The 25,993-nt window shown below is 62.0% G+C and overlaps 1 protein-coding gene across 1 annotated transcript in view; it reads right to left on the reverse strand.

Annotated features, from left to right (window-relative positions):
• The window catches only part of IFITM10 (interferon induced transmembrane protein 10), a 289,205-nt gene that overhangs the window by 242,920 nt on the left and 20,292 nt on the right, over nt 1-25,993 (reverse strand). The window lies entirely within an intron of this gene.

Here is a 25,993-nt window from a genome sequence, read left to right on the forward strand (position 1 = left end):
GTGGCAGGGGGCCTCCAAGCAGGAGCACAGGAGACCTGGCCTCCTGGGGCCAGCTGCTGCCCCTTGGTGAAGGCCACCTGAGGGCGGAGAGCCAAAGAGACTGGCCCGGTGCTGGGGGCTTTGGCCAGGTTATGAGTGAGGGGAACCAAGGCCATGATGGGTTCTCCCAATTTAAAGCCCTGTTCATGGTGGATTGCGGAGAGGAAGGGAAAGCAAGCCCCAGTGACTGAGGCCGCTCACTGGGGGAGGCTGCAGCTCTCAGGGCATGGAGCGCGAGAGGACCATCTGAGGGGGTAAACCAGGGCCAGCTGTGGGTGCCTCAGGACCAGGAGGTGCCCAGCGTGTGCCTGACCCTGCATGGAAGTGGCTGGGCACAGGTCAGGGCTGAGGGACAGGAACAGTTTCTACATACACATGGAGTGGACAGAGGAGAGGGATCAGGGAGGCAGGTAGACACCCCCGGGCATTCAGCCGCAGTGAGCGTCCAGCTCCTCTGGCCCACCCTCAGCGGTCACTGGGGCTCACTGTCCTCTGCACCCCCACTCCAGGGGACAGTGAACCGCCCTTCCATGTCACTCCGGGCTCTCTGGGCACTGGTGACCCTGGGCACCAGCCCGGTCGCACTTAAGAATAAACGGAGGTGTTTCAAAACATCACGGGGAGTGACCGGCCCGCGAGCCCGTCCCCAGCAAACGCCTGCCAGAGGGGAGGGCGGCCACGGGCCCTCACACCCCCAGACGCACCCGCGCCGAGCGCACAGGGAGGGCCAGGCAGAGCGGGGCCTACGTGTGGAGACTGCCGAGCTGGACGGCCACGGCCGACCCAGGAGACGGAGCACCGGCAGAGCGGAGGGAGGGCAGGACGCAGGAGAGCCCGGGCCCGGGGCTGCCCAGCGCCCTGGCCCCTGACCGGGCGCGCCTGCCCGGTCCCACGGTCCCCGCTGCTGGCCCAGAGCCGAGCGGGGCTGATGCAGAAGGAGGTGCCGAGCGTCCCTGGAGGCAGCTGGCCACGCCACCAGGAGCCCGAGCAGCGGTGGGCCACTGCCCGTTATCTGCACGCGCGTCAGCAGAGCGATTTATGGGCCATGTGCGCAGATTCCAGCGGGCAGTCAGCAGGCTCAGGTCACGGGGGTATTAGCGAGCCCCCAACATCCCTGGTCCCAGGCAGATCTGGTGCCGTGGGAAACACATAGATACGCCCGTCCCTGGTCACGGGTCTGTGGGGAGCGAGCCAGCCCTGTGTGGGAACAGGAGGGCTCCCAGAGACATCAAGAGCAGGGCCCCTGGGCGGGGAGAGCACGGCCGCTGACCCCGGGGTCCTCCGTGCCTGCGACATTCCCCTCACCCCCAAGCCCGTCATGACCTTGAAACGGGCCGCACACAACAGAGAACTCTCGATATACCCAGGTCTTAAACAACATGGACTTCTAATGCCCCTTCCTGCACAGGGAGGAGGCCCCACCGCACAGGTCCGAAGGGCCCGTTTTAGGGTGCCGAGGACGCGGGGCCAGGGTCCGAGCTGCTTCCCCCTTTCTGCTCCGTGACCCTGACGTGAGCGACCCGTGCTTCCTGGTTCAAGGAAGCTGCTGGAGCAGCTGCCATCTCATCTGTGTGGTAGAAAGCACCAGGGAGGGCCAGGTCCCCTGCCAGCACACCGTGCTCCCTTCAGGAGGAGTGAAGCAAGAATGGCCACGGCCCAGCCGAGCCCCCCAGGCAGGCTTGGTGTGGACGGCCCGGGGGCTCGGAGGAAAGGCGTCGGCCAGACGGGTGGGACGGGGGTGGCTTGAGGGGCCGGTGGCCCGTCCCCGCGCGCACTGTGACGGGAGGCGCCCTCGCGGCCCCGGGGCTGGTGTCTACCAGGAGCTCGGGGCTGGCATGGCCAGGGCGGGCCCAGGCACTCAGGGCCCTCCGACCCAGATGAGGAGAGGAGGCCGGGCTGGGAGGCCTGGAGAAGGCAGGGAAGGCAGAGGGGACCCCCCAAGGAGAGCCGAGGGCAGGACCTCGAGGGGAGGTCTCCCAGGAACACCGGGAGAGGCTCGGGCCTGGCGACCGAGGGCGGTGGGTCTGCAGCGGCAGAGTCAGGCGCGGGCACGAGAAGGACGGCCAGGCCCGTGACTTCAGAGGCCAGGGCAGCCCGGTCAAGGCCCGAAGGCTGAGAGTGGACGAAGCCAAGCTGGGAAGAGGCCGCGTGTGTCCCGGTGAGCGGCAGGGCCGGAGCCCACGGCTGGAGCCACGGCGGCCTGCGGCCCTGGCGTGCCAGGCTGGCCCCAGAGGGTCGGGAGGGGAGAGGTGCCGCGTGGGCCCCCGCGGGCAGCCCCGCCCTGCAAGGGCTCTGCGCCCCGCACCCCGTCCCCGCCTCACGCCTCCCTGCGGGGCCCGCGGGGCCCCACTCTGCAGCCAGGGCCTGGCCCTTGGTCCCTGTGCACCGGGGCTTCTCGGCGCCCAGGCACAGTCACCGAGCCCGCTGCCCACTCTCGGCCTCTGCTTCCAGAAGCTTCTACTCCCAGAAGGCTCCGGGGTCTGGTGGTCCTCTGGCCCTGCAGCGAGCTGGGGGACGGAGACGCCCCCTGCCCTCCGCCGGGGCCCGCGCCCGGCTCTCGGTCCACGTGGCCCCGACCCTCCCCGGCTCCACCCGCACCCCAAGCCCGCAGCTGCCGCGTCCCCACGCGGGCCGGCCGGCATGGCGTGATTCGCGTGACGCCGCTGACCTTCCCGCGGGGACCTGAGGCAGACCTGCAGAACATTACAGAGAAATGAAAGAGAAGGAGAGGAAGAGACAGATGTGTCTCCTGTAAACAGTCTGATTTCCCAATGTAAACCAGATTCCGGCCCAAGACATCAGGTAAACATCTGCGTCAGAGCCCCCGGCCCCCCACCGCCCGGGAGGCCCAGGGGTCTGCATCGCCTACTCTGGGACGTGTCAGAGTCGCCGCCGAGACATTTCGTAATTAGGCAAAATTAGGCCTTGCATTCCTCCACTAAATCCCAAAGATCTCTGCAATTTCAGGTCTTCTCAAAAACGAAAACACTTGGTAATTAAATGGCACAAGTGAAAATGGTATAGAATGTTCTCTCAACTGGAAAATGCCAATTAAGGAAGTGGCCCTGGCTTCCCACCCACCTTGGCTGGGCGGGGGCTTATCTCTGCACAGAGGAATCTGCCTGGAGAGCAGATTAGCTGTGGCCTTGCTCTCCGGCCTGGGCGGCTGCGGCTGCAGGGCCCGGGGGAGGAGGAGGCAGGGCTGACCCTGGCCCCCGATACCGGGGATTTGGGGCTGGGAGGCCCCACGTTGCCTCCAGCTGCGGGGGCAGCACCAAGGACAGTGACCTTGGCAGGGCACACTGGGGATTAGCTCCTTTGAAGTGGCCTGGGGTCCCCACCCTGGTCCTTGAATCCTGCCTGAACCCCCAGCTGTGCCATCTCCTCGGTGGGCCTGTGGGCTCCCACCGCATGGCCCCTTCTGGCTGGGGCTCCTCTTCCCTCCTTAGCTCTGCCAGCAGCATCCTGGCCCTGGGGTGACCGGCTCTCCTCTGGACAGCATGGAGTGAGCCTGGTGAGGGGCAGCTAGCAACAGCTGGCACAGGTTGTCTCTGTTCCTGTGGGCTGACCACTGTCGCCTTCAAGCTGTCCTGCTGGCGGCCTGTCCCCTCTGGATCCTGGCCTAGGGCTCCCCTCCTGCCACATCTCCTCCAGACCCATGGACACCTTGTCCCCTCTGCCTCTTGTGAGGCCACTCTATGAGTTGTTTTCACATATTTTATGGCTTAATGAAAATCAAAGGAGGAAGACCGCTTAGTGACCGTGAGCACTGCAGGGAATCCAGGCCCTACGCCTGCCCCGAGGCACGGCCACCCCGTGGCTTGCCGTCCTAGCTGCCGTCATGCTACTTGAACGGAGGCGGTTCCCTGGGCAGAGATGGCAGCCCACGAAGCCACCGTGTTGACTACCCCCTTTGCAGAGAAGCTGCCCGGACCCCAGCCCAGGTGTCGTGCAGAGGTGTCTTTGGTCCAGGACGGAATCCGTCTGCCTCTCTGGGAAGCTCCTGGTGAGTGGGTCCAGCAGGCCCTGGGGGTCCGCGCGTCCCCTGAGTGTGAAAGGCTCCTCGACTCTCCCGGCTCCAGAACCTCCTCGACTCGCCACAGGGCTGGCCTCAGGGACACCAGGGCTCAGGTTATCTGACCCCACAAGGTCCTGGTGGCCTGCTTAGGAGCCTGGGTGCTGCGCTGGGCACAGGGTGGGACTCTGCCGCCCTCTGGGGCAGTGGGGACCCTCCTCGCGCTGAGCTTGGTGTCCTCCTCAGCCTGTGGCACATCAGGTGCCTCTCCCAGCCTCCCCCTTGGAGCCTCCTCCTGTCCAGGGCCGTGGCCCTGCCCCACACCCACTTCCGCACAGGCCGTGGCTGCGGACACGTCAGGGGCATGGCTCCCGCCTGAGGGGCACTGGATCAGGGGTGGGCAGTGCTATGGGCTCTGCAGACCGCCTGGCCCACCCCCATGCACCGAGGGCCTGAGGAGTCTGTGGCTGCCACTGGGGCTTCCCGGGGGGAACAGCACGGCTCTGGGGGAGGGGCTGGCGTGGCCCTGCCAGCGGGTGGGGCCCAGGCGAGGTCCCCGGGGGACTCGGTGAAAGCCCAGAGGGAGCAGGGCCAGGCTTGGGGGTGAGGACAGCTCGGCAGACCCACAGGTGGCCACCTGGAGCCTGGCGGGTGTTGGCCGTGGCCACAAGAGGCGTTTCCTAGGGACCGCAGCACTAAGGCTGCAAAGCAGCACGGGTGTGCGCTTTGGTGACACAGCAGCAATCTTTAAGAAAGCAGAGGGCCTGGGCCGGCTTCCTGATAAGACCCCGCCTGTGCCCTGGGTGAGGAGTGGGCCTGACACCGACCCAGGGCAGGATGATTCCAGGTTGGGCTGAGGGGTCAGCTCGCCTTGCTCTGTCCTTGACACAGCATGGTGGGGACGTGGCCTTCACACTTGGCCTCCGGGCTGGCCGTGGGGGAGGGAGGCAGGGCTAGAGGAAGCGATCACTCACCCTTATCTGCAGGCCCCACCCTGTTCAGGACAGAGCATTCCCTTCCCTCGCACGTGCGGGAACAGGGGAGCGGGCGGGCGGGAGCTCAGCTGGACTCTGCAGAGTACAGCCAGGCCAGCTCCCTGAGGAATCTTGATTGCGCTGGATGCTGCGTGTGAACATCAGCAGATTCTGGCCGGTGGAATCTTCCTTCGAGCCAGTAACATTTTCTTCCAGTAACAGGAAAAGTACACAGGGTCAGGGTCACACCGCCACAGCCAACCTCTGTCCTCATCTGGAGCCTGGCCTTCCTCAGCCTCTCCACAGCGGGGCCTCTTGCTGGCTTTGCAAGAAAACCTGTCTCCAGCACTGTGGGGTGGCTGGGCCCTCGACTTGTGCTTCTGGCCTTCAGTGGCCGCCATCCCTGGGGGTCTTGTCCAAGGTGCACAGTTAGGTATCAGCAAGATCCTCTGGGAACGCCACACACGAGTCCTGCCCACATCCCCCAGGTTCCCTGGAAGCCCGGCTGAGCTGGTAGGTGTACCAGCCGGGTTCTCCTGAGAAACAGAGGCAGCAGGGCATGCAGAGACTCAGTGCAGGGGTCACTGGCCAGGGGACCATGGAGGCCACAGGGTCCTGCATCTGCCGTGCCGGCTGGGGCCCCTCAACTGTGCCCAGAGCACAGGTCTGCAGGCAGCTTGCTGGAGAACTGGATGTCCAGCTCGGCCGTGAGGGACAGGAGGAAGCCACCCAGGTCCTGGGGGGCGTCTGCCTCACCCAAAGCTCACCCACTCTTTCTGAGCATCTTCTAAGCTAAACACGAAGTGCCCTTCCCAGCAGAAGCACCTTCGCCTGTGCCGTCAAACTAGGATTCCTGTCCTGGAAACCACGCTGGCAGACGCAGGTCCCCTCTGCGTGGGGAACCCAGAGCCCAGCACTCCAGACAGGAGGGTGTGCTGGTCGCTCCTGCCAGGAGCCACAGTGAGCGAAGGGAGCTAGCGGGATGCGCGAAGCTGCTGTGAGCGGCCTGTGCGATGGAAGGATGTGCTCCTCAGGCTGCAGGTCAGCATGGAAGAGCCGCCAGAGGGTGGCAGAGGCTTCTCTGCAGTGAGAGCTCTCCTCTGCCCTCTCTCTGCTCACCATGTCTGTCTCCATCCGCCATGGCTGCTGCTGCACGTCCTGCTGTCCTGTCACTGGCTGCCCATGTTAGCTTGGCGTGTTCAGGGCCCACCTGGTGGCAGCACATGTATCAGGGTTCCCTCCTCTTCACAGCTGAGTAGTATTCCATGGTGTGCGCAGACAGGTTTTGATCATGGCAATGACTGTGCTGTTCTGCTTGGGACTTCCGTGAACATGCTGCCCTGGGCACTTGAGAGCTGATGTTGTGGACACTGTTCATTCCCTAGGACGGAATTGCTGGGCCAGGGTCAGCCTGTGTGTAGCTCTCTGAGGACATGCCAGCCCATTTCCCCAAGTGGCTCCTTTGTCTTAAACCCCCAGGACACAGCCTGCGGACCTCCACACCTCCACATCCCTGACCTCGGTGTCCGTCCATCCATCTTGTCAGCAACAGCTGTTCTGGTGAGTGTGGAGAGGTCCTCGCTGTGCTTGTGACTTGCCAGTGCTCAATGCTGCTGAGTATCTTGTGCCACTGGCCATTCAAATGTCCTCTTTGGAGAAGTGTTTGTGTGGGTCCTGGGATTGCTTTTGATTGATCTGCGTGACTTTCCAGTCCGAGGAGGGATTGTCGGTGGGTCTTGTCTGCCAGTGCTGCTGAAGTCGCTCACTAGTTGTCCTTGCTGTTAGAAGCAGTTCTGATTTCCTGCAGAGGTCAGGTCTGCCGTCCTCCTCTGCAAGCTCTTTGCCGTTTCATTTTCCACACGTCGGGTGCCAGCTTTGTTGTGAGGTGGAAGGGAAGCCCCAGGGTGAAGCCAGCCTCCTTTTTCTCACAGATGCTTTTGTATGGTTCTGGAATGCTCCTCTGCACCCCGGCTGCTGAGGTGTCCTGAATCGACTCCAGATGTTTCACGTGCTTCTCGCCCTTTCTGCCTGTACTGAGACGGTCAGATCTCTTGAGTGGCTAATCTGGTGCGTTACACTAATTCTTAGAGGGCCTGCTGGTCCTGCGTCACTGGTATGGACCTCTGTGGCCATGACCTGCTGTATTGTGGGTGCATTATTGCTACTAATTGCTAAGTTGTCACACGCATACTCGAGAGGGTCGTGGCCTGGAGTTGGCCAGTGCTGTCCCCGTCTGGCCATCAGGAAAAGGCTGCCCTTGGTGGTGGGAGAGATGCTTGGGTCTGGCGGCTTCTCCACTGTGTGCTGGGTCGGATGATGGGCCTGCTGGCTGCGGTTTCCTCCGTTGGAAGTTCTAACTGCACGAGTAACTTCCTGAACGGACCCAGGGCTCTCCTGCTGGCCTGGCTTTTCTGGGATGAGCTTTGACCGGCCATCCTCTGTGTCCTCTGTCCCTCACACCTAGGCAGTCCTGTGTATCGACACCCAGTTGCCCACAACACACCTCTCTTTCTTTTTCCTGTCCAAGGGCAGCTCAGGGGAGACGTGGCCGAGTGGCCGAGCCTGTGCCCGGGCAGCGGGTGGAAAGGCCGCCTGGGAGGCATGGCGCTCCTCACCAGGTCCTCTGTGCAGGGTCACGGGGACTGTGTGAGTGTTCTGATCTTCCCTAGACAGAGCTCTACAGGTTCAGCGCGATTCTTATCAGAACATGAGAGAGACTTCTTTGAAGGGAAAAAAACCTTGATTTTAAAATTTGTATGGAAGGGCAAGCAAACGAGAATGACTGGACTTTCTTCCCTAAGAAGCGGGCAGCTGGGGAAGTCCTCTTGCTCTGAGACGCACTCCCGCAGCTCAGCCCAGCAGACCCACCGCAGCAACCTGGGGCCAGGGGCTCAGAGGCGGCTCTCCCAGGAGGCCTGGTCCCCTGTCTCTCCACAGGACGAAGAAATGGCATTGGCCTAGGCCTCCTACCTTAGGCGGAGGTTCACTCGAATTCAACCCAACACTACGACCTTTCTAGGAGGAAAGTCTGGGGCGCGGCTCAGTGCAGGGCAGTGGCCCAGCACCAGGCCCTGGCTTCTGTCCCAGCACCAAAAGTGAAAGAGAGGAAGAGAGGAAGAGACAGGAAGGAAGGAAGGAAGGAAGGAAGGAAGGAAGGAAGGAAGGAAGGAAGGAAGGAAGGAAAGAAGGAAGGAAGGAAGGAAGGAAGAAAGAAGGAAGGAAGGAAGGAGGGAGGGAGGGAGGGAGGGAGGAAGGAGGGAGGGAGGGAGGGAGGGAGGAAGGAAAGGAGGAAGGAAGGAAGGAAGGAGGGAGGGAGGGGGGAGGGAGGGGGGAGGGAGGGAGGAAGGAAGGAAGGAAGGAAAGAAGGAAGGGAGGAAGGAAGGAGTGGGGGGGCCAGGTGCAGGGCCTGTGACTGCAGTAGAGTCTCAGCTCTGGCCTCAGAAGCATGAGCCCTGATCCTAATGGATGTGAAGTCACAGACTGGGAGGAAATACCTGCAAACCCATGGGTGACGGAGGACACGTTCAAGGTACAAAGAGCTCTGACCCTGTGCAGGGAGGAGAGCCACGCGATCAGACTGGGCCTGAAGCTCAGCGGGCTGCTGAAGAGGCCGGGGCTCATAACCAGGGACAGGGCCTCCTCCACCCTCGGTCCCTGGGGAGGTGGGATCGAGGCAATGCCCAGGGGCCACCACACACTGGCTGGAACAGCCAGAACCAAGCTGTGGAGGTACCGAGGCTGGCGAGACACAGCAGCTCAGCACCTTGGGACCCAGTCTGACGGTTGCTTAAAAACCTAGACCTACATTTGCCGTAGGCCGGGCAGTCTCTCCTGGGCATCCAGACGCAGGAGGCCTCAGTCACACAGTCCTGGGCAAGAGTTTGAGTCCTCGTTACAGCAGACCCAGACGGGACGGGACTGACATGCTTTCCACGAGGCGAAGGGAGAAACCAACTGTGGCCCGTCACACCGGGGGTGCCACTTATCAGTGACGGTGACCAAGGACTGGCTCTCAGGTGTTCACGGAGGGCAAGACGCCCGAAGCCTTGCACACACACACTTTCTAAGAGCAAGATCAGAGAGAGGAGATCAAGCCACTGAGGGCAGGTCGGAGGTCGGAAGGAGCTGGCGGGAGGACGGGGTCAAGGACAGCAAGGGGAAGGGGCAGGGCATCTGCTCCTCCTTCCAGGCTGCTCACGGGCTCGCAGCACCCACAGCTGCACTGTCACACAGTGCCCGCTGGACGTTTGGCACAGTGTTAAGCAGAGAAGATGAAGAGCCTGGGACAGTGGACCAGGCCTGGAGCAGCGGCTCAGTGCCAGCACTCCTGAGAGCGCAGGCAGTAGGGGCCAAGCACACGGGGTCCAGCCCTGGTGAGAGGGGAGAGCCTGCCTGTGTCCAGGTACTTCAGCAACGAGCAGCGGGCGACAGGAAGCAAAGGCAGGAGGTCAGAGAGGCCCGAGCTCGGATGCCATTTGCTTAACGTGTGAAAGAAATCAGATGAAATCCAAAGATAGAGAGAAGTGAGAAGGATAAAAACAGGAAATGGGCGAGGAACACCACAGGGCGGACACCAGTGAGTCCAGCAGGCCAGCAGCCCCTGCCCGAGACAGGGACTGGCCTGGGGATCAGGCAGGATTCAAGGACCAGGGTGGGGACCCCAGGCCACTTCAAAGGAGCTAATCCCCAGTGTGCCCCGCCAAGGTCACTGTCCTTGGTGCTGCCCCCGCAGCTGGAGGCAACGTGGGGCCTCCCAGCCCCAAATCCCCGGTATCGGGGGCCAGGGTCAGCCCTGCCTCCTCCTCCCCCGGGCCCTGCAAGCGCAGCGCCGCCCAGGCCGGAGGAGCAAGGCCACAGCTAATCTGCTCTCCAGGCAGATTCCTCTGTGCAGAGATAAGCCCCCGCCCAGCCAAGGTGGGTGGGAAGCCAGGGCCACTTCCTTAATTGGCATTTTCCAGTTGAGAGAACATTCTATACCATTTTCACTTGTGCCATTTAATTACCAAGTGTTTTCGTTTTTGAGAAGACCTGAAATTGCAGAGATCTTTGGGATTTAGTGGAGGAATGCAAGGCCTAATTTTGCCTAATTACGAAATGTCTCGGCGGCGACTCTGACACGTCCCAGAGTAGGCGATGCAGACCCCTGGGCCTCCCGGGCGGTGGGGGCCGGGGGCTCTGACGCAGATGTTTACCTGATGTCTTGGGCCGGAATCTGGTTTACATTGGGAAATCAGACTGTTTACAGGAGACACATCTGTCTCTTCCTCTCCTTCTCTTTCATTTCTCTGTAATGTTCTGCAGGTCTGCCTCAGGTCCCCGCGGGAAGGTCAGCGGCGTCACGCGAATCACGCCATGCCGGCCGGCCCGCGTGGGGACGCGGCAGCTGCGGGCTTGGGGTGCGGGTGGAGCCGGGGAGGGTCGGGGCCACGTGGACCGAGAGCCGGGCGCGGGCCCCGGCGGAGGGCAGGGGGCGTCTCCGTCCCCAGCTCGCTGCAGGGCCAGAGGACCACCAGACCCCGGAGCCTTCTGGGAGTAGAAGCTTCTGGAAGCAGAGGCCGAGAGTGGGCAGCGGGCTCGGTGACTGTGCCTGGGCGCCGAGAAGCCCCGGTGCACAGGGACCAAGGGCCAGGCCCTGGCTGCAGAGTGGGGCCCCGCGGGCCCCGCAGGGAGGCGTGAGGCGGGGACGGGGTGCGGGGCGCAGAGCCCTTGCAGGGCGGGGCTGCCCGCGGGGGCCCACGCGGCACCTCTCCCCTCCCGACCCTCTGGGGCCAGCCTGGCACGCCAGGGCCGCAGGCCGCCGTGGCTCCAGCCGTGGGCTCCGGCCCTGCCGCTCACCGGGACACACGCGGCCTCTTCCAGCTTGGCTTCGTCCACTCTCAGCCTTCGGGCCTTGACCGGGCTGCCCTGGCCTCTGAAGTCACGGGCCTGGCCGTCCTTCTCGTGCCCGCGCCTGACTCTGCCGCTGCAGACCCCACCGCCCTCGGTCGCCAGGCCCGAGCCTCTCCCGGTGTTCCTGGGAGACCTCCCCTCGAGGTCCTGCCCTCGGCTCTCCTTGGGGGGTCCCCTCTGCCTTCCCTGCCTTCTCCAGGCCTCCCAGCCCGGCCTCCTCTCCTCATCTGGGTCGGAGGGCCCTGAGTGCCTGGGCCCGCCCTGGCCATGCCAGCCCCGAGCTCCTGGTAGACACCAGCCCCGGGGCCGCAAGGGCGCCTCCCGTCACAGTGCGCGCGGGGACGGGCCACCGGCCCCTCAAGCCACCCCCGTCCCACCCGTCTGGCCGACGCCTTTCCTCCGAGCCCCCGGGCCGTCCACACCAAGCCTGCCTGGGGGCTCGGCTGGGCCGTGGCCATTCTTGCTTCACTCCTCCTGAAGGGAGCACGGTGTGCTGGCAGGGGACCTGGCCCTCCCTGGTGCTTTCTACCACACAGATGAGATGGCAGCTGCTCCAGCAGCTTCCTTGAACCAGGAAGCACGGGTCGCTCACGTCAGGGTCACGGAGCAGAAAGGGGGAAGCAGCTCGGACCCTGGCCCCGCGTCCTCGGCACCCTAAAACGGGCCCTTCGGACCTGTGCGGTGGGGCCTCCTCCCTGTGCAGGAAGGGGCATTAGAAGTCCATGTTGTTTAAGACCTGGGTATATCGAGAGTTCTCTGTTGTGTGCGGCCCGTTTCAAGGTCATGACGGGCTTGGGGGTGAGGGGAATGTCGCAGGCACGGAGGACCCCGGGGTCAGCGGCCGTGCTCTCCCCGCCCAGGGGCCCTGCTCTTGATGTCTCTGGGAGCCCTCCTGTTCCCACACAGGGCTGGCTCGCTCCCCACAGACCCGTGACCAGGGACGGGCGTATCTATGTGTTTCCCACGGCACCAGATCTGCCTGGGACCAGGGATGTTGGGGGCTCGCTAATACCCCCGTGACCTGAGCCTGCTGACTGCCCGCTGGAATCTGCGCACATGGCCCATAAATCGCTCTGCTGACGCGCGTGCAGATAACGGGCAGTGGCCCACCGCTGCTCGGGCTCCTGGTGGCGTGGCCAGCTGCCTCCAGGGACGCTCGGCACCTCCTTCTGCATCAGCCCCGCTCGGCTCTGGGCCAGCAGCGGGGACCGTGGGACCGGGCAGGCGCGCCCGGTCAGGGGCCAGGGCGCTGGGCAGCCCCGGGCCCGGGCTCTCCTGCGTCCTGCCCTCCCTCCGCTCTGCCGGTGCTCCGTCTCCTGGGTCGGCCGTGGCCGTCCAGCTCGGCAGTCTCCACACGTAGGCCCCGCTCTGCCTGGCCCTCCCTGTGCGCTTGGCGCGGGTGCGTCTGGGGGTGTGAGGGCCCGTGGCCGCCCTCCCCTCTGGCAGGCGTTTGCTGGGGACGGGCTCGCGGGCCGGTCACTCCCCGTGATGTTTTGAAACACCTCCGTTTATTCTTAAGTGCGACCGGGCTGGTGCCCAGGGTCACCAGTGCCCAGAGAGCCCGGAGTGACATGGAAGGGCGGTTCACTGTCCCCTGGAGTGGGGGTGCAGAGGACAGTGAGCCCCAGTGACCGCTGAGGGTGGGCCAGAGGAGCTGGACGCTCACTGCGGCTGAATGCCAGTGTCAGTCTCTCTATCCCCTCAGACTCCTCCTGGTCCTGGTGAGTGGCTGTGATGGACAGCTGACCATGAGTGTGTCCGGGTTCAGTGCCCACTGGTGGGCCAGAGGTCACTGTCTGGCAGAGCCATGTCTGCTTGGGGGAATGGAGGTCTCTCCTGCAGAGCCACGTTAGGCTGGGCTTGTGGGGACAGCACCCCGCGGCCCCGGGGCAGACCTTTGCAGGGTGGGGATGGGCATTCATCCTGCTCAGTCCATTTCTGACCTGGCATTGCAGCTGCGGTCAGTGCTGGGGAGGCCCCATCCCTGGGCCCCACCCCTGCCCACGCTGGCCGAGCCTGCTGACCCCAAGGCTCTCTGTCCCAAGGTGAGCTGTTCCTCTAGCTGAGACACAGGAGCCCTGCCCGCTGCCTTGGAGGGCTGGGTCTGCTTTTCCTGGCACCTGGCCGCCGGCCCCCACATGCCCGCCCTCAGTGTGTTTGGCTGGCCACAGTGCTGCCACTTGCTGTCACATTGGTGGCTCTGCCAGTGCCACCTGGGCCCCTGGCGCCCGGGCGGTGGGTAGAGGGAGAGTCACATGTGGCCCATGTGTCTGCTGCTTGCCTCACCGTGAGCAGCGAGGGCCTCCTGGCCACCAGGAGCCCAGGGTCCTGCCAGTTCCAGGGGAGAGAGTGGCGGCTGCAGGGCCACCCGCAGCTGTGATGCCCGCCAGGCCAGTGCCCCTTTGGTCCCATGTGTTCCTAGCTTCAGTGAGAGCCGGCTGACCCCTGCTGTGCCTGGGAGAGTGGCGTCCAGAGACGAGGGACCTGCCACGTTGCTACCAGCAACTTCCGCGTCTGTGACGGTCGGCGCAGAGCTGGAGGACACCCAGCTGAGCTGCCACGATGGCAGGGTCTCCAAGGCTTCCAGTGACTCTCCAGCACCGAACAGCTAGAGTCACGGACCCTCGGGAGCCTGAGGGCTCCTGCAGACCCCGGCCCTGGAGGCCAGCTGGCCGTCCTCCCTGGACGGAGGCTTCCAGGCCTCTGCTCTTACTAGAGGTCCTCTGCCATGAGCACTGCTTGCCACCAGGTGGCGCCTCCCTCCCTGCCAGCCACGCCAGCCCTTGCTGTCCCCAGAGCTGGCCCTGAGCGAGGCTTCCCTTTTCCCTCTGTCAGGGGGACGGTCCTGTCGCAATACCTGGGAAAGCAGGGGACAGAGGGCACAAGCCCCTTGACCCAGGCTGTGAGGAGGGTCTGCGTCTGCCCAGGACACAGGAACCCCTGAGGATGGGAGGGGTCTCAGGAGTGGGACCTGGAAGAGCAGGATGGCCAGGAGGCGACAGGGACAGGCCACGGGGCCAGCAGGGTGGAGCCTCCTCCCTGTGGACCAGTGCTGAGGCAGGGACCCCGGAGGGGACAGACTAGGTACAGGGCAGGTCCCAGCGTGGGCCTAGGGCCACCTGGACAGGGAGGAGCTGAGCTGTGGGCCCGCAGTTGCCCTGGCTCCTGCCACGCCCTCCTGAGACCTGTGTCCATCTGGCAGGGCTGGGAAGAGGGTCAGAGTGCAGGCGTTGCCTGCTGACCTGGCTCTGCCCCCGGGCAGGAAGGTCAGGGCACTGGGGGCTCTTCTGAGCCCACCGCCCCAAATGGGGCCTGGCAGACGCCTCCCCGGGTGGTAGCCCCTTGCCTGCTGCTGGGAGCCTGCAGCCTGCCTGCCCTTGTCCCCGGACCTTAGCTCTCTGCCACCAGGGGGCGCCGGCGGACTTCTCAGTGTCTGTCCTCCACCAAGTCCCTGGCCGGGCCCTGGTCCCTGTTGTCTTGCAGGTCAGCTCTCCTCAACCTTTGGGTCACTGGACCACAGGATGGGTAGACTGTGCCCAGGAAGGAAGAAGGAGCAGACGGGAGAGACCCAGGCCCAGGAAGCTGAGACGGCTGGGTCAGATGACCACCCGGCCTCTGGAGAGACAGTGACTTAATTTCCATGACCTCTGACCTTCAGAGTGACACTGCTAATCCCATTCTGAAGAAGAGACAGAGGGCCAGAAAGACTCTGGGATGTCCTGGTGTCACACGGCAGGGGAGGAGGACTGGATCTGCCCCTGGCCATGGGTCTATAGCAGACTGGACTTGCTCCCGTCCTGGGGGGATGTGGACAGGACGGCCCGGCAACTTTGCCATAGGGCAGGGTTGGGGTGGCCTGGCGGCTGTTCCTGGGGGTGGCAGCAGGGAGGGCGGGCCAGACCAGGGCTGGAGGCAGCCCAGGCAGAGCAAGGCGCGATGGTCCTCCCACCTGCAGGGTTGGCACACTCCTCGGCACAAGGCATGGATGCCGCAGGAGGACGGGCGCCAGGCTGGCAGCAGGGCACTGGCCGGGGCTGCGCTGGGCCCTTGCCCACTGTCTCCAGGGGCTCCTGGCCAGCCTGAGTCTTGATGTGGCTCACCCCTTGCTGCCAGCTGCTCAGCACGTGCCCAGACCAGGCTGCACGGCAGCTCTGGGTGCATTGTCCCCCCCATCCTGTGGGACCTGGCCCCCGAGGCCCTGGTGTCCCACAGCCTGGCCCCACTCACTTGGGTGGACCACAATGCTCTCCTGCTCTGAGGACCAAGGGTCTGGCCTTGGCCACTGTGCCCTCCCATCGGTCAGCCCAAGTGTGGCAGTAGGGCCTGCCTCCCAGCTGCAGTGAGTGGCACATGCCTCCCTTGTTCCTCCAGCTCTGCCAGGTAGGCGGATGGTGCCACCTTACACCCCTCCTCAGAGCCCTAGGTGAGTCCTGAGTCATCCAGACCTGAAGGAATGACCCTGCAGAGCCCCACTTCCTGGGACTGCAGTCATGACCCACCTTCCAACCAAGGCACCCCAGGATTCCATTTACCCTGAGTCCTGCCCTGACCCTGGATCTCATCCTCATCCTGGGTCCTATCCTGACCCTGGATCCCATCCTCATCCTGGGTCCTATCCTGATCCTGGATCCCATTCGCATCCTGGGTCCTATCCTGACCCTGGATCCATCCTCATCCTGGGTCCACTCCTAGATGTAGTTCCTGTCCTGATCCTGGGTGTTGTTCTGAATCTGAGTCCTAGCCTCATCCTGAGCCCGTTTCTGCCCACAGGTGATTGCTTAAGATGGGGTTTCCTATTCCAGTGTCCCTGTGGGCTTGTGTCCCTGTGCCTTCTCTGAACATCCCTGGGGCTTCAGAGCCAGGCTAGGGTCAGAGGCAGACCAGCAGCATGAGCAGGCAGAGGGCTCACTAGTGCCCCTGTCATGTCCCCTAGAACATCGGAATGTGGCCTTCTCTAGGACGAGGTCCCTAGGTGTGATCAAAGGAACAGGAGGTGGCACTGGAGTAGGGTGAGCCCCACCCCGTGGGTGGTGTTTTACAGGGAAAGGCAGGGGAGATCTGAGATGCTGAGAGGAGGAGGCTGGGTGGATGGAGGCAGATGTTGGAGTGATGTGGACATAGCCGAGGGCTCTGACAACCCCCAGACGCTGGAGGAGACAGAGGACCCTTGAGAGGGTGTGTCCTCTGCCCCCGCCTCGACCTTGGACTTCCCACCCCACGTTTACTGTGTGGAGCCACGTCATGCTCTCTGCTGCAGCAGCACAGGGGAGGGACACAGGGACAAGGCCCAGCAGGACCTCGGGCTGTAGCCCTGCTCCCCCACCGGCAGCTGCAGAGAAACAGCTAGTGCTGTTGTTCCTCAGAGAATGTGAGGAAAAATATAAGCTAAAGAAAAAGAGGAGAGGTATGACAGTACTGAGGTTATTTCCAGATTAAACGAAAAAGCACAGGCTCCTTGGGGAAGCGGCAGGAACTGGGGAGTGACCAGGACCCAGTTCACCTGACCCCCTGGGTCCTTGAAGCCCCGGCTCAGGAGCTGCACCCCACACTCCTCCCTCTCCACCTGCTCCTCTCACCCACTCCACCTCCACCACCAGAACCATGGGCTGCTGTGGCTGCTCTGGAGGCTGTGGCTCCAGCTGTGGGGGCTGTGGCTCCAGCTGTGGGGGCTGTGGCTCCAGCTGGGGGGCTGTGGCTCCAGCTGCTGTGTCCCCGTGTGCAGCTGCAAGCCCGTGTGCTGCTGCAAGCCCGTGTGCTGCTGCGTGCCAGCCTGCTCCTGCTCCAGCTGTGGCTCCTGTGGGGGCTGCAAGTTCCGCTGCTGCCAGTGCGAGCTCTGAGCCTCTGCTCTGGGGTCTTGCGGGAGTCCTGCTCTGCACCTTCCCCAGGAAGTGACCTGCTGGGTTCTGGGTTGAACCGTGGACCCAGGCCTGCTGCTCCCGTGCCCTGATGAAGAAAGGCCCCGCCCAGGCCTAAGCCTGTCTCGCGACCCCATTTCCCATCACTCCCCTGAGGTCTTTCCTTCCCTGGGTTCCTCCCACCTTCCCCTCTGGGGCCTCCTCTCTGAAGCCCCTGACCAGGTCCAGCCGAGGAAGGGGCTCTCCTGTTCATCACGCTCTCTGGCCCCTTGATAATTGCTTCTGCAGCTGGGATCAGATTTGGAGCAGCCCCAGGGTGACAGACGTCCCTGGAGGGCCTCGCTGGTGGTAGGAGGGCGGCGGGGGCCCACGGGACCTGGGGGCCCACACAAGCTTCCTGTGACCATAAAGCCACCTTCACAAGTCCATTTAAAAAAAACCCGAATCACTTATAAATCTCACAAAACGTGTCCAAAATCTGTATGACATGAATCATAAGAGGCTGATGAAAGAAATCAAAGAATTCCTAAATAAACGGAAAGAGAGAGAGAGAACTCATTAATTTGAAGACAAAATAGTAAAGACATCAACTCCCTCAAAATTATTTGCAGATTTAATGGGATTCAATAAAATCTTAGAATTTTTTTATTTTTACGGACTGCATTTTGATTCACTGTACACAAATGGGGTACAACTTTCCATTTCTGTGGTGGTACCCAATGTGGATTCACACCATTCCTGTAATCATACGTGTACATGGGGTAATACTGTCTGTCTCATTCTGCTGTCTTTCCTTCCCCAAACCGCTCCTGCCCCATTTCCCTCTATGTAATCCGAAGTTCCTCCACTCTTCTCTTACCCCAACTCCCCACCCATTGTGTATCATCATTACTTATCAGGGAAAACATTCAGCCTTTGGATTTTTGGGATTGGTTTATTTCACTGAGCATGATATTCTCCAAATCCATTCATTTACCTGCAAATTCCATTGTATATATGCACCACAGTTTCTTTATCCATTCACCTATTGAAGGGCATCTAGGTTGGTTCCACAGTCTGGCTATTGTGAATTGAGCAGCTATGAACATTGATGTGGCTGTATCTCTGTAGTGTGCTGATTTTAAGCCCTTTGGGTATAGGCCGAGGAGTGGGATAGCTGGGTCAAATGGTGGTTCCATTCCAAGTTTTCTAAGGAATCTCCACACTGCTTTCCAGAGAGGCTGCACTAATTTGCAGCCCCACCAGCAATGTATGAGTGGACCTTTCTCCCCACATCCTCGCCAACACTTATTATTGCTTATGTTCTTGATGATAGCCATTCTAATTGGAGTTAGATGAAATCTTAGGGTGGTTTCATTTTTGGTATAAAGTTTTTAAAGTTCTTTATAAATTTTGGAGATGAGTGCTCTGTCTGATGTGCTTGTGGCAAAGATTTTTTCCCACTCTGTAGGCTCTCTCTTCACATTGCTGATAGTTTCCTTTGCTGAGTAAACCTTTTTAGTTTGAATCTATCCCATTTCTTGATTCCTGCTTTTATTTCTTGTGCTATGGGAGTCCTGTTAAGGAAGTCTGGTCCTAAGCCGACATGATGAAGATTTGGGCCTACTTTTTCTTCTATTGATGAAGAGTCTCTGGTCTAATTTCAAGGTCCTTGATCCATTTTGAGTTGTTTTGTGCAGGGTGAAAGATAGGGGTTTAGTTTCATTTTACTGCATATGGATTTCCAGTTTTCCCAGCACCATTTGTTGAAGAGGCCATCTTCTCTACATTGTTAGTTTTGGCCCCTTTGTCTAGTACAAGATAACTGTACTTAAGTGTCCTCTATTCTGCACCATTGGTCTACCTGTCTACTTTGGTGCCAATACCATGCTGCTCTTGTTACTATTGCTCTGTACTATAGTTTAAGGGCTGGTATTGTGATACATCTAGAATTTTTTAATAGATACAGATAGGCTGTTTATGAAATTTATGCAGAAAGGCAAAAACAATTAGCACAGAAAAAACAATCTTGAAGAAGGGAATGAAGCAGAGCAGCGCTGTCCCTGGCTCAGGGCTTTCCCTAAGCACAGCAGTGTGGCGAGGTAGCGCCCAAGGACGGACTCGCCGATGAGGAGGGACTGAGTCTCCAGTCGGCCTGCAGAGGAGACCTGCTTCCTGCTCAGTGCCCGGCAGAAGGGGTGGAGGGCTCCACTCATTCATGTGGTTCTGACAAGTGGCCTGAGGCTGCTGGTGAGAGCCGCAGAGCTGTGCTGCACAGACCTGGCAAGAAGGGCAGTCCTTCCAACAGCTGACCACCACTAAGGAGAGGGCCGGCAACCCAGACCTCACGCTCTGCTGAACTCACTGGAAGTCAGTCAGATCTCAATGTGAACTAAGCCTCCCTGGCCTTGGAAAAGAGATCAGCCGTGATGCGGCACCGAGGTCAGGAACCTCCTCCCGCCTGGCTTGAGCTGCTGGGCTGGAGGGTCGTGGCCTGAGTCTTACAAGGGACGTTCCTTTTTCTGCATCCTTTCCTTTGCCAACTGTCAGTCCTGGGGTGGGGGCTCTGGGTCATCTTTCCTTTTCTGGGTTCTGGGCAGTGAACCCAGGGCTGCTCCAACACTGAGCTAGTTTCCCGGCCCTTTTTATGTTGAGACAGGGTCTTGCTAAGTTGCTGAGGTGAGGCTGAACTTGAGCTTGAGGTCCTCCTGCTGCAGCCTCCTGAGTTGCTGGGATTACAACAATCAAGACAGGTGTGCCGCCGCACCTGTCTTGATTATCTTAGAACAGGAATGGATTTACACTGCATGTCAAACAACCATAGCAAACGGCCCCTGAGACGGGAGGCCAGAGCAGGGAGGCCAGGTGTGGCCTTGAGCTGGTCTCCATGTCAGGGCAGGAAGAGGAACTGAGGTGAAGCTCAGCGGATTCCTTGCGTGGAGATCCGAGAACATGGAAATAGGCAGCATTCTCGGCAGGGTCTGGGAGTCGAGAGCCACATAGAGAAGGGGGACACCCTCAGGGGCTCGGGGACTCGGCCGAGCACTGAATAGGAGCACACAGGGGGCACGCCTGGGGCCAGGTGGGCTGGCCAGCTTCACACTGCACAGTCAGCTGCCCTGAGAGAAGAGGAGCCGCTAGTTCACAGGAGACCCAAGGCCCGGTGCTGCGTGGGCTCAGCTGAGAGGACCTCACAAGTGGCAGATGGCAACAGTGGGACAGGCAGACTGTCCGGACGGGGCAGAGGGAGAGACGCCACGCACGACCCAGAGGCCTCTGCTGGCCCGCCTCCTGGAGGGTCCATGGCACCCCTGTGCCCCACCCTGGGGACCAAGGGCCCTGGGGTACACTCAACCCACACCAAGCCTGTGCCAGGCAGAGCGCCAGCCGAGGGGACTGCAGGCTGTGTGCCAGGCAAGTGTCCGTCCCAGAGGAAGGGGGCGTGGGGCGGCCATGAGGTTCAGGACGTGCAGACACTGGAGGAGCGACGGCCCCAGGAGGCTGCGGGCAGATCCAGGACTTGGAGTCCACAGAACGCAGGCCATGAGGGACGGGGTAGGAAGCCCGTGGGTCTCAGCCGGGACGACGCTGCTCCACAGGCCACAGCCACGGGCGGGGAGGCCCCCAAGCAGGTGTGTAGATGTGCCTCAGTTCCCCAGCGTCTCTGGCCGGCTCTGCTTTCTGGGCACGTCACCCTCCTCCCAGCACGTTGAAGACGCCTGTCCTCGCAGGACCTCTCCATGGACGCTCTATGAACCTAGGCTTGAGGGTGCTCACGGCTGGCCTTGGCCTCTCAGAGCCCATGCTCTGATGCTGGACAGACCCTCAGGCCACTGGGTCATCCCCCAGGCAACTGGGTCATCCCCCAAGCCACTGGGTCATCCCCCCAGGACACTGGGTCATCCCCCAAGCCACTGGGTCATCCCTCTAGAACACCTGGGTCATCCCTCCAGGACACTGGGTCATCCCTCCAGGCCACCTGGGTCATCCCTCAGGCCACCTGGGTCATCCCTCTAGAACACCTGGGTCATCCCTCCAGGCCACCTGGGTCATCCCCCAAACCACCTGGGTCATCCCTCTAGGACACCTGGGTCATCCCTCCAGGCCACCTGGGTCATCCCTCTAGAACACCTGGGTCATCCCTCCAGGCCACCTGGGTCATCCCTCTAGAACACCTGGGTCATCCCTCCAGGCCACCTGGGTCATCCCTCCAGGTCACCTGATCACCCCCAAGGACTCCTGGGTCATCCCCCAGGCCACCTGGGTCATCCCCAGGCCACTGGGTCCTCCCAGGCCCGCCCTCTGACCACTCTTGGGCACAGGACGCGGGGGGACACATGCCCAGCTGGCCTGGTGGGACTTTGCCTTTTGGGCCCAAAGCCTGTGGAAGCACCAGGCTCCTGGTCATGCAGATGGACAGCCTGAGGTGCAAGCTGGAGGCTAGTGGCCACAGCCCAGCAGCAAGTGGGGTCAGAGCTGGACTCATCTGTGACTGGGGTCCTTTTAAGAAGAGGGGATCGGGACTCTAACGCCCAGAGGGTGATCTTGGGAGGACACGGGAGCAAGCGCCCCCTGCGTGTGGAGGGGAGAGGCCTCCGAGGGCTGGCTGACAGATCCAGACAGGTCCCAGATGGTCTGGGTGGTCAGCCTGGGGACGCTGCTGAGGCACAGGAGAGCCCACAGCTGAGAACAGCTGCCCAGCAGGTTCTCGTGTCAGGCTGAGGAACCACGGGGTCCACGGGTAAAGGAGCAAAACAGAAAGAGCCCGGAAACAGCCCAGCGACGGATGCCTATGCTCCTCCCCAACCTCTGCTGGGGCAGGGGCTGTCCATGCCTGGACAGTGGACACGCCTGGACAGTGGACTTCAGTTCATGTCCCGGACCACAGGAAAGACGACTCTCGAGTGAATCCCAGACGCGAGTGGCAACAGGAGCAGATCTGTGTGACGCCAGGTGGGTAGAAGACATCTTCCCCGTGACGTGAGCAGCCCAATTTGTGAAGGAAGAGTATGGATAAATTTGGCCTCATCCAAGATAAGAAATTCCGTATTTGGGAAGGCACCGTCAGGAGAAAGCCAGAGATGGGGAGAAATATAAAAACGTCTGTCTGCTAGAGGACTCGTGTCCAGGATGCGTACAGAATTCTCAGAACTCAGCACAACGGGAACAGCTAAATATGGGCAAAAACTCTCAACCGGCCCTTCACCGAAGGATGGAGACAGATGGGGACGATCACACGGAAGCGACTCGCCGCAGCTGGCGATTAGGCAGGTCTCAATCGAGCACAAGGAGACGTCACCAGATGCCCTTCAGGGAGGCTGGAGTGGGCTCCCAGGGGCCATGCCCAGTGCTGCGTGGACACAGGCCGCTGCGGCCCGTCCCCGCTGGGCTGCTGGAGGAGGTGCCCTTGGGGAGCGGGCGACTGTTTCCTAGTCATGGTCACGAGGTCGGGTCCTTCTCCCGGGATCCGAGTGAGGCCAAACCAGCTGCGCATGCGTGTCTACCTGCAATTGCTGAAGGCCAGAGAACCTCTGCTGCCCCTCAGCTTGGGAGTGTGGGGCATGCAGGCGCTGGGCTCCGCTCCGCACGTGGTCTCCTGCCTTGTGCACCGCAGGACCCTGCCCAGTGGCCGGAGAGGGCCTGACCCTGTCCTGTCCAGCGGATGGCAGTGGAGCCTTCTTCTTGTCCAGGCTGTCCAGCAGCCCTCCTCCCCTCCCAGGCAGGTGGACAGCCAGTTCCAGGCCCTCAACCCACCACCCGTCTCCTAGCCCACACTTGGGCCAGGGGTGCTGCTGGGGTCTCCTGGGGAGCAGGCCGCAGGACAGGACCCGTGCAGAGGTTTGTTAGGGGAAAGCCGTGTGGGAGGGAAGGCTGGAAGCCGGGCTGCGTGCATGGCCTCCACCCGGAATGTAGGGGCTGCGAAGGCAGCGCCGGCCAGGGCCTCTGCCCTCCTTAGGCTCCACTTCCCGCCGGAGGCGTGTCCCCTCTCAGGCGTGGCCTGCAGAGCAGCGCGTCCTGGGCAGCTGCCCGCAGTCTGGGTGCTTCGGCTGCGCTGCAGTTCAGAGCCACAGTCCACCAAAGGGTCCTGGAGACACGGCCCACCCGTCGGGCAAAGGCCAGGCAAGAATCCAGCACCAACACCGAGACTTTTTCTTTTCAAGGACTGACCATGAGAAGGTGCCGACCTCCTACAGAGATGGAGATCCCGCGGGGAATGCCCTCCACCCCCATGGTGTGACGCCGCTACCTCCCAACGAGTCTGCCAGGGAGGCGCTGCGGGTCTGGACGTCAGACGGCCTTCAGGAGGAGCGCAGTCCAGCGCGGGGATGTGGACTCGGCCGTGTTTGGCAACGGCTGACAGCGGCGATTCAAAGCGACTCTATTGAGCATGACGCAGACAAACATGTCCGACAGCAACGGGGGAGAAGACCGGGCTTCACTCCTTTCACCCCTGCCGTCAGCACCTGTCTCCGCCCCGTCCACCACGGATCTGCCTCCCGCCTGCCACGGACATCCTGAACTCAGTGCCAGCCAAAAATAAAACCACAGCACAGAAAAAACCCTGGAGGATAAATAGAAGCTGCACCTCGAGAGCATTTCAGACACACGCGGGGCGGGCGGAAGTGCGGTGGGAAGGCAGCCTGGAAAGGTGGGGCAGGGGGCAGACTGCACAAGGCACCCGCCCGCTGCGTCCTTGGCGCTGAGCAGTAAAAGGAAGCCGCGTGTCTGTCTGAAACCCTGGTGACCAACAATTGGGCCCCACACTTACTAGTGTATTTGGAATGAAAAAGCCAATATACTGAATTTTAAAAAGTGTGTTCAAGGCGGCACAAATCTTCAATGGCCCTCTGGCGAAGAGTCCCCACGGGGGCCGTGGTGGCATCTCTACCTGAAAACAAGAAAGGCCCAGGAGCAGCGAGCCCGGCGCAGGGCTGCCCAGAGATGAGACAAGGAGACCCTCCACGCAAACCCGGCCTGCGCCTCCCCCGCCAGGCAGCACCGCCGGCCCTGCTCTGCTTGGTGCCCGGGAGGGCACTGCCAGCCCCTCGCTCTCCTCAGCACCTGGCAGACTTGGCAGAAAGAGCAGCCTCTGAAAATGCTCCCACAGAGCCAGCGTTGAACCAGCTGTGCCAGGGGCAGCCGGAGGGATCTGAGGGGCAGACGGGCTGCAGGCTTGGGAAGGCGGGAGGGCCCCCAGACCAGCTCAGCCCACGCTGCTCGCCAGGCTCCGCGGGCACAGTCAGCGGGCAGATGGCCCCCAAGCAAGGGCAGGGAGGGCGGAGGCAGAGGGAGGGCAGGTGATGGAGGGAGGGCAGGTGATTGAGGGAGGGCAGTGGTGGAGGGAGGGCGGAGGGGGAGGGAGGGGAGGAGAGGGAGGGAGGGTAGGAGAGGGAGGGAGGGCGGAGGGGGAGGGAGGGGAGGAGAGGGAGGGAGGGTAGGAGAGGGAGGGAGGGCGGAGGCGGAGGGAGGGTAGGAGGGGGAGGGAGGGTAGGAGGGGGAGGGAGGGTAGGAGGGGGAGGGAGGGCGGAGGTGGAGGGACGTCCTGTGTGGGCGTGTTGACCCCCTGTGAGTGGGTCCCAGGACTGAAGTAGGCGTCTTTCAAGGGCGGAGACAGATGGAAATGCTGAGGAAGGTCCTTCTGTTCCTGTTGCAGCTCTGGGGTGAACTGGAGGCCCTGGTGAACCCCGGGCAGGCGGCCCCTGAGCGGCCCCCAGCCCGAGGAGACTCTGGCACAAGCCGCAGCAGGCTTGGTGCCCCCCAGCACTAGCCCCAGGACCCTTGCTCAGCCATCTCAAGGCCAAAAGTGAAAACAGAGAGGCTGGGGTGTCACTCTTCCCAGCTGGGGACTGAAGCAAAGTCCACTCTGCACAGCAGCCTTCCAACCTGGTGCCCTGCCGGTGGGCTCCTCCAACACCAGCTGTCCAGGTAGGACTCCCAAGCCAGGCTGAGGGTGGGTAGGAGGCGCAGCGGGGGCAGGTGGACGTGCGGTGGTCTTTGCTATTGCCCTGTCCTGGCTGCAGACCGTCCATGGCACGTGGCCCTCCCCAGCCGGCTTCCGCAGGACCTCTGATGGTGTGGGACTTGCTCTCACAGCAGGAAGAGTCTTCCATGCGCACGACCTCGTGGCAGAGATGTCTGCAGGAGGTGGTGTGGATCCAGGGCAGGTCCGGGACTCCACGGGCCGCCACCAGGGCCTGGAGCCCCACCGGCTTCCCAGTGAGGCCAGCACAGGGGACCTTGGTCCCCTGGTCAACAGGGTCCTGGGAAGGGCATCATGTCGAGGAAGGCGGAGTGCACGCGAGGAAGAAGTCACAAGCGCCGGGTCCCGAGACCTGCTGCCCCGACAGCATGGGGACATCCTGACAAAGCGACAGAGGACCGTGGGAGTGGACGTGTCCTTGGTGAGGACGCTGGGCACACAGGGGCTCCTTGGAAGCCGGCTGTGCACCTTTACGTCAGGAACAAATGATTGGAAAAGAAAATACCTGACTGTGACATTTACAAGGGCGTAAGAGTCAGATACCAGGAACACGTCCCTCAGACTCGGAGGACCACAGGAGGGGGCAACGCCTCGGGAGAGGTCAGAGGACACTCCAGGGCGGAGCAGTGCTGCCCTCGGAGATTCGCAAACGGCCTTATAAAAATGTCAGTCCACCTCACACGGGCAGCGATTTAATCAAGGTCTCGACAGGCGCTTTTTAAGTTCTGAAATTAAACGGAAGACAAGAAGGAGGATGGGCAGGAAGTTCCTGAAGAGCCAGCGGGACCGGTGACCCTGGCCTGCGCGAGCCAGGGGCTTGGGGCTGCGAAGCTTCCAGCAAGGACGGGCAGGCCGGCCGGAGCGCGGAGAGGAAGGCGGGGCAGCCAGGCGGCGGAGGCCGGAGGAGGGCCTTGCAGAGCAGGAGCCAGCCGACCTCTGCACGCAGGGTCCCCGTCCGACACAAGGCCACGCGGGAAGGATCCTAGAGGCAGCGAGGAGCCACGTCTTCAAAGCACAGGAAAACTGAGAGCCGCTCACAAGGAAGACTCCCCAGAGCACCTGCTTCTCTGAGATGCTCGGCCATCGGACAGGCCAGGTGCTGGAGGACCGGGCAGGTGACCTCACTGGCACCCACTGTAGCCGCTGCTTTCCCTCGGCGCCACCTGAGGGGACAAGGGCCCAAGGTGGGACACAGTCCTGGCACCAGCTGCTGGAGAAGGCAAGGCGCTCGCCAGCCGCGGCCCCCGGACCTCGCGCCTCT

This window comes from Sciurus vulgaris (genome assembly GCF_902686455.1).
Source record: "Sciurus vulgaris genome assembly, chromosome: 11".
NCBI lineage: Eukaryota > Metazoa > Chordata > Mammalia > Rodentia > Sciuridae > Sciurus > Sciurus vulgaris.